The following is a 15,049-nucleotide window of genomic DNA, read 5'->3' as shown; positions in this document are numbered from 1 at the left end:
CTTTATTTTAAAGTTTATTTTGTCTGATATGAGAATTGCTACTCCAGCTTTCTTTTGATTTCCATTTGCATGGAATATCTTTTTCCATCCCCTCCCTTTCAGTCTGTATGTGTCCCTAGGTCTGAAGTCGGTCTCTTGTAGACAACATGTATGTGGGTCTTGTTTTTGCATCCATTCAGCCAGTCTACATCTTTTGGTTGGAGCATTTAATCCATTTACATTTAAGGTAATTATCAATATGTATGTTCCTATTACCATTTTCTTAATTGTTTTGGGTTTGTTATTGTAGTCTTTTCCTTCTCTTGTGTTTCCTGCCTATAGAAGTTCTCCCAGCATTTCTTGCAAAGGTGGCCTGGTGGTGCTCTGAATTCTCTTAGTTTTTGCTTGTCTGTAAAGGTTTTAATTTCTCTGTTGAATCTGAATGAGATCCTTGCTGGGTAGAGTAATCCTGGTTGTAGGTTTTTCCCTTTCATCACTTTAAATATGTATTGCCACTCCCTTCTGGCTTGCAGAGTTTCTACTGAAATATCAACTGTTAACCTTATGGGGATTTCCTTGTATGTTATTTGCTGCCTTTCCCTTGTTGGTTTTAATATTTTTTCTTTTTATTTAATTTTTGATAGTTTGATTAATATGTGTCTTGGTGTGTTTCTCCTTACATTTATCTGTATGGGACTCTCTGTGCTTCTTTGACTTGATTGACTATTTCGTTTCCCACGTTAGGGAAGTTTTCAACTATTATCTCTTCAAATATTTTCTCAGTCCCTTTCTTTTTCTCTTCTTCTTCTGGGACCCCCATAATTGGAATGTTGGTGCGTTTAATGTTGTCCCAGACGTCTCTGAGACTGTCCTCAATTCTTTTCAGTCTTTTTTCTTTATTCTGCACTGTGGTAGTTATTTCCACTATTTTATCTTCCAGGTCACTTATCCATTCTTCTGCCTCAGTTATTCTGCTATTGATTCCTTCTAGAGAATTTTTAATTTCATTTTTTGTGTTGTCCATCATTGTTTGCTCTTTAGTTCTTCTGGTCCTTGTTAAACGTTTCTTGTTTTTTCTCTGTTCTATTTCCAAGATTTTGCATCATCTTTACTATCATTATTCTGAATTCTTTTTCGGGTAGACTGCCTATTTCCTCTTCTTTTGTTTGGTCTGGTGGGTTTTTATCTTGCTCCTTCATCTTCTGTGTATTTCTCTGTCTTCTCATTTTGCTTAACTTACTGTGTTTATGGTCTCCTTTTCACAGGATGTAGGTTCAAATTTCCCGTTGTTTTTGGTGTCTGCCCCCAGTGGGTAAGGTTGGTTCACTGGGTTGTATAGGTTCCTGGTCGAGGGGACTGGTGCCTGTGTTCTGGTGGATGAGGCTGGGTCTTGTCTTTCTGGTGGCAGCACCACATCCGGTGGTGTGTTTTGGGTGCCTGTGAACTTATCATGATGTTACGCAGTGTCTCTGCTAATGGGTGGGGTTGTGTTTCTGTCTTGCTAGTTGTTTGGCATGGGGCATCTAGCACTGCAGCTTGCTGGTTGTTGAGTGGAGCTGGATCTTAGCTTTGAGACAGAGATCTCTGGGAGAGCTCTTGCCGATTGATATTAAGAGTGGCTGGGAGTTCTCTAGTGGACCAAAGTCCTGAACTCGGCTCTCCCACCTCAGAGGCTCAGGCCTGACACCCAGCCGGAGCAACAACTCCTGTAATTGTTCCACATGTAGATGTATTTTTGATGTATTTGTGGGGAGGAAGGCAATCTCCACATCTCACTCCTCTGACATCTTGAAGGTCCTCCCAAACCAGCTTTACAACAAATGCTAAAGGAACTTCTCTAGGCAGGAAACACAAGGAAAAGACCTTCAAGGTGTGGATGCTGGAACCAGTCCTGCCCCACACGTGAGAGCTGGCTTATTCCCGCTGGAGCTGCATCACTGGTGGCTCAAGTCACAGGGGGACTTTCTATGAAGAGCTACCCTGGAGGGGTTTTGTGAAAACATCTGGAGCAGAGATGTAGCCCCACTTTGTCTGTCTTTAGCACCATCTTTTCAGATTGTGTATACTTAGTATATTAATTTTTTATATCCACTTCTCATATTCCTTTTAGAGCTTTTCTGAAACAGTACTTATGCTGTAACTAAATTTCCCACCCCAAATAGTGAATATACATGATTGAGCAAACTTCTTTTCTGAAATTTCATTCCAGTCTATTACACACTAACAAAAAGTTATCTAAAATGAGTACTTCACATGTTCTCAAGAAGAGTTATAGAAAAATAAGCAGATATAGGCAAGTCAGTTTTCAATCTCTCACTTTTGATTTGAATACAATTATATTTAGAAAAGGTAAGTACATATCCCATATTTTTTCTCATCTTCAGGTGACTATTCTATTTAATGTCTCATTAGATAGGAAATTTTCTATTATTGTATGTGTTCAAATGAAGTCATAGACACATCAGAAGTCATTTATATTTGGCTTAAAACCATAGATGAATTAATTAATCCAATCTTTATTAAATACTTACAATGTCTCGGGCATTGTTATAAGTCTGGGAATAGAAATTTAAATGAAAGACAGTATGGGTCAGTTACATATTGAATTTGGAGATTTGATTCTTAATGTTTAAAAGAATCAAATGTTGCTCCCTCATATATAAGAAGTCCAGAGGGAGGCAATGCAGTGCTGATACTGCAGCTGTACAAAGTTCTCTTGTTCCCTGGTTCCTTCTGTTTCTCTTCCTTGCCCCATATGATTTTCATTCTCAAGGTTACCACATGGACCAAGATGGCTGTTGGAGCTTCAGCTATTATCATTGGTCCCAGGAGCAGGAAGGCAGAAGGAGAAAGAAACTTAAAAAGTACCCCATCCTTTTAACATGCTTCTCCAGCAGTTCCACACCACACAGAACTTAGTCATATGGCATAGTAGCTTTAAAAGGGACTGTACTCTGTAGGCTTCCTGTGGGGCTCATTATTTCAATGAATAAAATCAGGATTCTATTAATGACTAGAAAAGGAAAAATGTATGTTTTGGTAGGCAGTCGTCTATGTTTGCCTCGTAATTTCTTCCTGGCCTCAAGGAATATAGGATCTAGTAGAGGAGATTAATAGATGTGTTAAAAAAAAATAACAGGGAATATAAATTTAGAAGCTATGATAAAGGTCTCTTCTTTGGTACTGAGGGTCATAAAAGGTGCAGTGGTCAAGTCCACTTTGGAAGGTCATGAGTAGAGTAATTTGCATGTATTTGTTTATTAATGGCATTGGTTTCAAAATGTTTCTAATATATTACAAAAATTTTCCAAAGAGGGTGGAGAAATTGGACTGATATTTTGGTGTCAGGTATTTTACTTGCACTCTCATTTAATCCTCAAATAACCCTGTAAAGTAAGTATTATTTCTATTCCCTGATAGAGACATGGCTTTTTATTTTTTTTAAATTTATTTATTATTTTTATTTTGGCTATGCTGGGTCTTAGCTGCAGCACACGGGATCTTTGCTGTGGCATGGAGACATGGCTTTTTAAATGGTAACAAAAACTTACACAGGACTACACTGCTAGCAATGAATGGGAGTAGTACTGATATCTAGATCCTTCTCCCAGACTCTCTTTTTTTTCAGTATATCTACCAAAAGCATTGCAACTGAAGAGCCAAAATTGGAAAACAACTCTCTCAGCCTTTTAGTGAAGTGTGTAGTTACAACTTATTTTAAGGTATCCTCCTAATTAATTGTATATTCTTCCTCTAATATTCCAAGAGTTTAAATTTCAAAGTCTGCATTGAAGTCATCCATCTCTAATCCCTTTCTGACTCTCCATATTTTTCTAGCTTCCACGTGACTCTTGTCAGCACCTTTTGAAAAACCTTGTCATGTTCTGCTTGCTGTAACAGTTTCACCTCCCCAAGGTAGAAACTAAGAAATGCACGTTCTCACTTTTCTTTGCAGTGCAACACATGATTCAGGATTCCAGCAATGCACTTGCCGAAGTGAAGCTTTATTTGGCAGCAATCCTCTTGGGTAGTAAGTACACTTTATATAGGATTCGTTTAATTGACATTGGATTTTCAGGAGTCGTAATGCTCACAATTTTGACTTCTTGTCCTAGAACTGATGTCAGTTCTGGCAGTTTTGGTTGCAGTCAAGTTGCGCTCTTGACAGCAGAGCATACTAGAGGCAGCAATGGCACAAGCTGTTTTTCCTTGGAGAGTTTTGGGCCACCATTCTTGGAGTATTTTGGGCCACCATTCTTGGAACTTGAGTATTGACCCATCTTTCTCACAATTTTGTGAGCTTCCCAATACAATTTTGATCAGCTCTTTTTTCATTTTAAAACCAAAAATTACTTCTGTTGCTTTCAGCTAAGCATTATGAATAATACAGTCCCTACGTTAAATATCATAATTAGAGAAAAGCAAAATTGCTGTGACAGAAAGGTGGTGTTTCTGGAGAAACAGTGCTGGATCTGCAGTAGCATACTAGGTCTCTCAATTACTAGTTTTATGACTAGAAAGACATTTAGCTTCTCAGAAGTTTTGTTTTCTTAATGTGTGAATAAATATATTAAGATTCCATTTACCTAAAAAATTTTTTTTCCTGCCCTCATGAAGAGATGCAGTGAGATTGAGTAATGAACATAAAACCATTTAAGATCACAGAGCTCCACAAAATTGGTGTTTAATCCTAGCTTCTCCACTCTGGCTATGTGACCTTGTGATTATCACCTCAATTCTTTGTCTCAGTTTCCTCATCTGAAAATCACATACTTATAGTTACCTCAATGATGGGGTTGTTCTAAAGATTAAATGAGTTAATATATTTAACGGGCTTAGATAGTGCTTGACACCTAGAAAGCTTTGTAAGTGGTTATGTGTTAGCTATGATTATTGCTGTTGTCATTGTGCTTGTGATGGTACCTGTAGCACTTTGTTAAAATACAGATTCTAGGGCCTCAACTAAATCAGAAATTCCAAGGGTGATGCTTAACTATTTGTATTAGAATAATTATATACAGTGATTGATTCTGGAGCACAACTGAAGTTGAGAACCACTGAACTATAAGTATTTGGAGTCATTTTTAATGCTAGCCAAGTGACAGAAGATTTGTATTTTCACACCTCAGTAAAAAACACAAAAACATGTTAAGTTGAATAGTCAAAAAATTATGGTAAAGATACAGAAACAGCATGATGTAATGGAAAGTCCCCTCAAGAAAGTCAGGAGGGGACTTTCTCAGACCACCTTCCTCTTTGGACCCCTTATGTAATCCTTTTGCCCTTCAGTTGCTAGAACCAAAACCAAGAGGGTTGATTAGATGACCCAGAATGGTTTCATGTTGAAACCATTGGGCCACCATCCTTGGTGTTATCGATTGAAATATCTGGGAGGAAGTATATGTGTCTGTGTCTATGTCTATATGTGTGTGTGTGTGTGTGTGTGTGTGTGTGTGTGTGTGTGTGTGTGGAATAGATAGGATTCAGGAATTAGAAGACCTTGCTAACTCATTTTTTAGTAGTTGACCTTGAGCAAGCATCTTAACCCACTTAGTATAAAATTTAATAAAATAGGGTTATGTGAGAATTATAGACAAGAATACAATCAAAATAAATAAATAAATAACTTAGGAACTAAATAAACATTAGTATCCTTTGAATTCTACAGTTTCATAATCATCGAATTAAACTGAACACCATACTGTTTTTATTATCTAGCTGGACATTTAGTCCTGGATGCAAATTCAAAAAGAATGCATGACAATAATAGAAACTCAAAAATCTTATGATAGGAATTATTAGAAAGCACCTTAAAATATGTTTAAAATCTTGATATAACGAAACCTTACACAAAAATACATTGTAGTCGATGTGCACGTTTGCCCTTTATGTTCTATGTTGGGTGTTACTGAATGTTTTCACCCTTTCCCTGATATCTGAGTTTATTTTATGCCACTTTGGAAGTGACTGTTTTTTATAGAATTGGATGATGTTATGGCTAACCACAAGAAAACACTAAAAGGTCAAAGGCAGTAAAATATGTTTTTTCCAACAGAAGTAAAAATGGCTTTACCCTTCTGCAATGTTTCACTTTCATGCTTTTTATATTGGCTCGGTCAGGAAATACATCTCATTCACATTGATCATTATAGCACATGCCATTAGGATAGCCATAGCAGAGTGTTCTAAAATAAATCAGCTAGACACCAATGAACATCAAGAAGTAATACTTTTTGAGTTCCCTACTGTCTGTAACCCATATATTTATATCAACTTGCAGGAAAATATATAGGCAATAAGTCAACATTAATACAACAATATTTGCGAAAAAAACATGATAAGTATGGTTATTATAAGAATTTCAGATGTTGATTTTTAAATTACATCAGTTTTTCACTTAATAATTATAATGTTTATATACTGTCATTCCTCTGAGGATGCAATTCTCATCTTCTTTATTTATAAATGTTCTTATCTATGATATTTACTTCTAATGTTTTGCAGAATGTAATTCTGAACATTATTACCAAAAGATCTTTAATTGGGTTAGCCTGAGTCCTAACATTTTTTCAACTAGTTATTCTTGACTCGAGTTTTTTTATTATTTTAAAAATATTCTGTGCCCTACTGTTCATTTGTTTTTAATTTAGTTTTCTCTTTCTGACTTTTCTTTCTTATAATTTGTTACTCTTTATTTAGCTCAAATGTTTAAGAATTAAAAGAATTAGTTATTTAGGAATCAGGTGTTACTTGTTAAAATTATATTTTTTGCTCTAGATATCTATTCTTTCTTGAGATTGCCTTCCTCTTATAACTGGTAACACAGATTTCTAAAACATCAAACATGTTGGCACTAATCAGGGATCACTTGTATCACTTTTTTTCCAACATGTTTTCATACAACATGAGAAATCATTATTTGACAACAAAAACATTTGTCCACTATAACTTCATAGAATGAATTTAAAAAATAGAAGTCATTAAAAACTGTAAATTCCCACAGAAATAAATTACTCTTGTTTTCATGGCTCTTTTAGCTTATGATATTCAGGGGTATACAATTCTACATAAGATTTTCATGATATTCCCAATGAAACACATCTCTGTTTTCTGCTTTGCCAGACCCATTGAAAAGCAGGGGAAAAAAAGTTGATGTTCTTTTCAAGTTTGAGAAATGTGTCTAGAAGAAACTAAATTACAGAGAAAGCAAAAGTATTCAAAGTATTCTTATTTAGTTTCTCATTTATTTTTCCAAAAACATTTATTTTTCAATTGGAAAAACAGGAAATGATTATGGTAAAGCAGCAAAACTCAACAAGTAAGCCAAGATAAAAATTTCACCTGGCCTTTGAAGACATAAATAAATTCATGTCTTCAAATAGTTACTACTTAGACTGCAGAGAGAATCTGTAGTTTTAGAATGTCCTCCCCCCACCTCTATCCCCTGTCCCCTCTTGCTACTCCTTCAGAATTCAGCCTACGTGTTATGTCTTATGTGCAGTCTTCCCTCTCTTTCCATCGTGTACTCCCCCATTGGCTCTCTGTACTGGTATAATCTATAGCATTTGAAACACTCTATTTCTATATTTGAAACATTGGACTTTTAAGAAAAAATTCAACTAATCTCTAAGTTACATGAGGGTTAGATATGTGTATCATTAATGTTAGCATCATTGTTTATAGCACATTGGTAAGGTCCTGATAAGTGTTTTTTTAAATTAACTATAAAATCAATATTACAAATCTTTAAGAAATGATATAAGATGGAAGAAGCTCTACAGTATTTTTATCAATTACTTTCAAATGATGCCCTACAGGTAGCTCCTACCAGTTCCTTAGAGGTTCCTTGGAGTGAAGTGTAAGCAGAAAGAGGAGAGGTCAGGTGCTTATTGTAAAATCCAGGCTTTCTCCTCCTTTGTCACTGTAACCAGGGGAGCTTCACTCTTTCTTGACTTATATATTAAGGTTCTGCATAACATGTTATATTAAGAAATGATTTTGCAACTAGAAAAGCAAGATCTGAATTTTAGATGGCCAAAAGACTATTCTGAAAAATGGAAAATTTATGCTGTAGAACTGTACTGTCCAATATGGTAACTAATGGTCACATTTATCTACTTAAATTTAAACTTAATTACAATTAAATAAAAGTTAAATTCATTTTTTCAGTCACACTAGCCCTGTTTCAAATGCACGATAGACACAATGTCTACTGTGTATCATTTTGAACACCATACAACATATTTCTATCATCATAGAAAGCTCTGTTGGACAGTTTTTTTTCCTAAAAGTAAGATTTTTGAGTCTAATATCACTTATTGTAAAATTCAAGAAGAATTCAAGAAATGAAATTGGAACATATTATTTTAAAAGTTCATGAGATATTTACTTGACTTGTATAAAGAGACCTACTCAGTACTCGGTAATGATCTACATGGGAAAAGAATCTAAAAAAGAGTGGATATGTGTATATGTATAACTGATTCACTTTGCTGTATACCTGAAACTAACACAACCTTGTAAATCAACTATACTACAATAAAAATTTTTAAAAAGAGAGAGACCTGCTTCATACTAATTCTCCAATAGGATAGAAGACTAGTGGACTGGTTGAAAGTGGGAAGCCAGGAGTGAGAGTCTTTAGGTTGGTCAAACACCATGTAACTTCAATAAAGTTACCTAACAATAATAAACATCAGTGTACTTTCTGAAAAATGGGTAATAATAGTACTTAGTTCATAGGGATGTCCTGAGGATGAAATAAGACAAAGTATGTATGGATTTAGCAGAGTCCCTGACACATTTTAATAATCGAATTTATATCATTATCCAATTAATGTTACTCTAAGTTACTTCCATGTTGGTTAGGTTCTCCTAGCATTTATGGTAAGCTCTCCTAGCATTTATGGTAATGTCTAAGGGTATTCTGATAGATTAACTTGATGCTTTGCAGCACAACAAACTGGACTACTTGAAGACAACTAAGGCAGCACTACAGAAGATAATACAAAGTGTATTTAATAGTAAAATGCAAAGTGATGGCAGCTGGAATCTACCAATTTTTCAGACTCCAGATGGTCAGGATCTAGTACGTCCAACTACAGGTTCTTGCATTACCCAATCATGTTGTCAGAAAACAGAATCCCAGGGGTCATAAAGCCTTAGTAGGCATAACCCTATCTCTTATTATACTCATAATGTATACAGCAAAACAAAGCATATTAAACACAGATAAAACTTATTTGGTATTTCTGATATTAAAAGCAGAGCCTCAGAAATTACTGGGTTCTTTTATTCTCTCATTTAGATGTACTTAAAAGAATCTATCTGTATCAGTCTGATAAAGATTAATTGATAATGATTAAATGATAGTGATTGATAATGAGGGGTTAATATGTTAATGATATAGGTCATCTTTTAAGGGTCCTTTTTCTTTTTTTTTTTTTTTTTTTTTTTGTGGTACGCGGGCCTCTCACTGCTGTGGCCTCTCCCGTTGCGGAGCGCAGGCTCCGGACGCGCAGGCTCAGCGCCCATGACTCACGGGCCCAGCCGCTCCGCAGCATGTGGGATCTTCCCGGACCAGGGCACGAACCCGTGTTCCCTGCATCGGCAGGCGGACTCTCAACCACTGCGCCACCAGGGATGCCCTTAAGGGTCCTTTTTCTACCTCTAATCTCTGGATTCTTCATATAGCTCTTTTCCAAATAGCTCACCACTTCCTGTTTCCACATCAAGATACTGGTTATAGGCATTTTGATATGAGAGTAGAAACTTGGGCTCCAAATGTCAGGCCCTGAATCCTGGCTCCACCAAAATGACTGAGGTTTTCTGTGTCAACAATAATATCTTTGCCCCCACCCACCTTGACCTGCCACTCTTAATTAACTATTCCCACTGGTTTTTGCTATTATACAAAATCAAACGTTTTGTCTGTCACTGGATGAGCTATTTCCGTGGATCTGCAGAAGCTTTGGCGAGAAGTAATAACTCCTGGTTTTAGTATTTCCTGGAGTATGGTCCAAATTTCATCCTTGATTGAGTAATTCTCAACTTTTGGAACCATTAACTCTATTATTAGTAGTGGATTCCAATTATGAAAAACAAACAAATCCCATCCTTTCCTGTGTCCCCCTTAGTGACTCCCCTATTGTGTATTTATGAGGATTTCTAAGAGATTTACTCTCAGGTCATTTAATTTTTTTTACGTATACCTTTGAAATAATCAGGAACAAAGAAAATATGTGATACCTATAAGAACAATTCTAAACTAGCCTCATCTCCATTTTCCAAGGATCGTATACGAAGTAACAACTGTTGGCACAATATCTAGGATTTTAATTTTCCCATGGCGTTTTTGAAGCCTTTCGTGGTATCTTTGAATAAAATCCAGAGAAATGCATGCTCAATTTAGTAAAGGGTTTTTTGTTGGTTAAGCAAACATGCTAAAAGAGTGCCAATTAAACAATTTAGTAGAATCGTTTTTAGGGTAATAGGAGATGATACTTACAAGACTCTTCCCGAAACACCCAGCAGTATATATCACATAAATGGATTTGATATCAGCAAGGTGCAAAGTATATTCTGACACCTAATGTCACAGGTTTTTAACCTTCACTGGGTGTTTTTTAATGAACACATAAATAGCTTTCTTATTAAATCTACAAGTGCACAAAAAATGGATAAGAAGAGCTAATGCATGACAGAATCGGGGTTTAAAAACATGAATATCTAAGATGTACAATCCACAGCATAAAAGTTGACATGTATTTATGTTCATAAAATTAATTGTTCAAGTACAGTTGAAAAAAAAGGGCCCTGGTTATATAGCTGGTTATGTAAAAATATATATCAGGAATTTTAGTTATTGTGAAAATATTGTTTAAAGCATTAATGCATTAACTCATTAGTAGTAATAATCTAGTCCGAACAGGAAACATGCTATTGTATTCTGTATTGATGAAGTGCATTGAGCTTAGTTGTTGAGTTCTCATTTTGAGGGGAGCATTGAAAATAAATGAGAGTACTCTAAGGAGGAACTCCAGAAAGAGTAAAGTGTGCAAATAATATCATCGAAAGAAGATTTAACAAAATGAGAAAGTTTACTCCAGAAATAAGAAGCCCTACCATGGTCACAATACCTGTTTTATACACCTGAAGGATTGCCTTGGAGTTTTTGTTTGTTTCTGCCCCCTCCCTCATCTCATGGGGAAAAGCTAGATCAAATGTGAGGGAGTTACACGGTAATATATATGCCTAAATATAATGATATTCTTACATTCATAACTGGCTAACAATGTGAATATCTCTCTATTCTCCATTCATGAAGATATTCAAGGTAAGCAGGCATGTTGGAGTAAAGAATCTTCACTGGATGAAATGTGTCACTAAATGCTAAATGAGGGTACAGAACAACCCAGAAAAGAAAATTATAATACCTCGAGACCACGTGCATCATCATGTCTGTAATCTGGCAACTGAGCTAAACCTTTGAACCGTAATTAAATTACTACTGTAATAGATGGTTATGATATAGACTGCCAGAAAGTGTAAAATAATGTGGGATAAGATAAGATCACTGACACTTGCTGAATGTTACTCAAAGTACAGGTGCTAAGCACTTAATATAAACATTAGACCTGATGTGACAAATTTAAATAATCAAGGAAAAAACTCTCAAACCCGTTGTGCTATTTACTTAAAGAAGATACACACTGTAAGCCATCAGGGAGAGAAACAGTTAAAATGATTGCTAAAAACTTTTATAGAATATATAGCAAGTAAAGAAAAATAGTAAATTCTAAAATCCAAAACGATGCCTCTGATGCTTCAAGTATTCAATGATTTTAACATAAGGTCTCTTGATGCCTACCACATCAGTCTTATTCAGCTCTCCTGTGCCATTTCTATGTCATCTGTTCTCTCTGAAGTGATCAAGTGGTCTATGACAAGAGCCTTGAATTTATGTGTTTATCTCTACTAACTCTTTCCTACCAGCTTTCTACTAATCAGCAAGTGCCTCTAACTAGCTGTGCTTTTTTGGGCATATAACTTACTCTCCTGTTTTCAGTTTCTTATTTATAAATTTATAGGGTTAGGTTTAAGTATAGTATGTCTGCCTTCTGAAATTATTTGATTCTCTGCTAGCAAAGTCCAAACAGAACCTGCTTTCTCAGGGGAATTTTGATGACAGATGGCCTCTACCTTTTATCTACTTGGCAACACCAGAGAGGCTTATACTAGTCTCTCTTCATCCTGTTATGTATGGGAATCATAGCTTTTCATAGGTACTTACCAGAAGGCCTTTAGTCAGGGATTCTTCTGTTTTGCTTTCCAAGAATTCAAGGAATCTGAAATCCACAGACAAAAATGGCCTTTTTGAACTCCGTTTTGCTTTTTAGCTTTTGCTAGTGCCAAATAAGGAAAACTCAAAGCCTAGCGTGGCAGTCTGGGTCCTGCCCTGGTCTGATGACAGTTTTGCCTTATCAGAAAGTGCCCAGAATGAGTTTCCTGCATGATCATTTTGCGTTTTCAATTCTCTGCCTGCTTCTTAGGACATGTGGAAAGTATATTTTGCTTCTGCTATCTCCAGTTTTAACATGTTCCCGTTTCTCATTTTTAAGCTCATAGAATTTTAAAGTAGTGAATCCTTTTCCTTAATGAATATTTTAAAATAATTTGAATATTCAGAATATAGCAAAATAGTTGAAAGAAAAGATTTTCACATAAAAACAAGAACATGTTTTACAGACTTCACACTTGTTCCCTTTTTTACTTGCTTTAGTCTAAAATGACTTTTGGGTATAGACATAAACCTAGCTACCAGCTGTCTGGATTTCTTTCACTAAATTGTCTAAACTGAATTGTTGTTTGAGGTCATGAGGCTAACTTCTGATAATATTTAGTATTCTGCAGCAGTAATTTTCTAAACATTTTCTGAAGGGATAAGAAATTATGGTAACATTGAAAAATTCTAATATGTACAGAGAAGTAATTTATATACCATATCAGTCCAAGCCCAGTTAAGAGACATAAATAACACAGTAATTTCAACAAAGGAAGTTTCATATAAAGAATATTAAACTATGCCGGGTATGCAGAAAAAGTAAACAGGCCTGAGACTATCATCCTTAGAAAGACCGGCTTGCAAGGTTGGCCTCTGACTGGCAGCTCGGAACTGGGGTTTTAGAAGGGTTTTCACCATTCATGATAAGAATGGCTCACTGTGCCTAAACTGATTATGCAAACAATATGTTTTATTAAGAACATCTGCTTTCCTTCTGGGAATCTGGAATTTTGGTGCTTAGTAGGCAGAGGGTGCCTATGTGATCAGTCTCTAATAACATCCTTGGCCACCAAGTTTCTAATGAGCTCCCTGGTAGAAAATACTTCACTTGTGTTGTCACTATTTGATGCTGAAAGAATTAAATGAGTCTGTGTGACTCAAATTCATGAAAACTCTTGTAACCTTGTGCTTTTTCCCCTTGCTGATTTTCCTGTGAATCTTTTTCCTGTAATAAATCGTAACCATGAGTACAACTATATGCTGATGCCTGTGAATCCTTTAGTGAATCATGGAAACTGGGGAGGCTCTTGGGGACTCTTGACACTCTAGGTTACTATAAAAATGTAAAGAGAACTCTGAAGGATGCTCTAAGACAGAGAGAGACAGAGAGAGAGAGAGAACCTCAGAAAGGACACATTTGGAAGGGAAGCTCCGTCCCCAGGCTCAGTGAGGTTCTGGTCTCATTGAAGATGTAGTTACAGGCCAATAGATGGCAGAGAATTTTTCTGGGTTGTCTGGGCTAGATCTGGTCCATAGTCACTGAACAAGCAAGAAATAACATTCCAGAGCTCAGGTAAGACAAGGTTGGTGGGCAGACAGACAGGGGAGGCAGGGACTACTGTAGGAAGCTTGTACCTGACTTTCTACAGTGGGAAGACGGAAGGAAACAACCCTCTGAGGCTCAATCCAGCTGACGCTTGTGTGTGGGAATGCAGGTGGAGTCCAGGTGAGGCAGGCCTGAGTCCTGGATGATTCAGTGCCTGCATCAGGAGGGCCATGGCTTCAAGGTCATTTAATGATTGCCTGCTGTGGGCTTGTAGTTGGGGAGAATGACCCTCATATCCCCGCCCCACCCCCACAGGCATGACTGGTGTTCTACACAGCAGGAGCAAGGAAAAGCAAAAGTAGAACTATGGCTGCGGAGCAGCTAAGCCTGTGCACCACAACTACTGAGCCTGCGCTCTAGAGCCCGAGAGCCACGACTACTGAAGCCCGTGTGCCTAGAGCCTGTGCTCCACAACAAGAGAAGCCGCTGCAATGAGAAGCCCACGCACCACAACGAAGAGTGGCCCCTGCTCGCCACAACTAGAGAAAGCCCACATGCCTCAACAAAGACCCAACGCAGCCAAAAATAAATAAATAAATAAATGAATAAATAAATAAAAACCCATAACCATTATTTTTTTTAAAAAATGTAGCACTATGGAATCTGGAGGATAACCCTATTTCTTCTTGCAATGCCTCTCCATTGCCCCCTATTGACGGAGTTTAACATCATGCTCACTGTAAAGGAGATATACTGAAAGAACCAGTTCATTTTCTCAAATCAGATACTGAAAGATGAATTTGCATCTGAGAGGCAATAACTTGATAACTGGCTGGCACAAACAGTGAAAGCACGTAAAAGAACACTAAACAAACTTCTCTTTTGAGCATTCTAAATTGCCAGTTGATGCAAATCAAGCCAAACCACACATTATTTCTATTCCTTGCAAATAAATACAAAATAGAATATACTTACATTTTCTCTTTGGACCAGGTTTAATACCTCAATACACACTATTCCTGAAGTCTTCATTATTTTCCCAAACAGTATGCCTTTGACTTGTTCATGTATTTTTAAAATGGGAAATAAAATTGTAGGATAATAAATATACAAGTAACTTAAATCCTAAAATTTTCTGGAAGTCACTAGTCTCTCCTTGCTTCACTGTTTATAGTAAAGTAGTACTCAATGAATGAACAATAGTACAACTAATTTGGGGTAAAAAGAAAAAAAGTGATACT

This window comes from Physeter macrocephalus, chromosome 10, assembly GCF_002837175.3.
Source record: "Physeter macrocephalus isolate SW-GA chromosome 10, ASM283717v5, whole genome shotgun sequence".
NCBI classification, from domain to species: domain Eukaryota; kingdom Metazoa; phylum Chordata; class Mammalia; order Artiodactyla; family Physeteridae; genus Physeter; species Physeter macrocephalus.
This window is presented reverse-complemented; position numbering follows the sequence as displayed.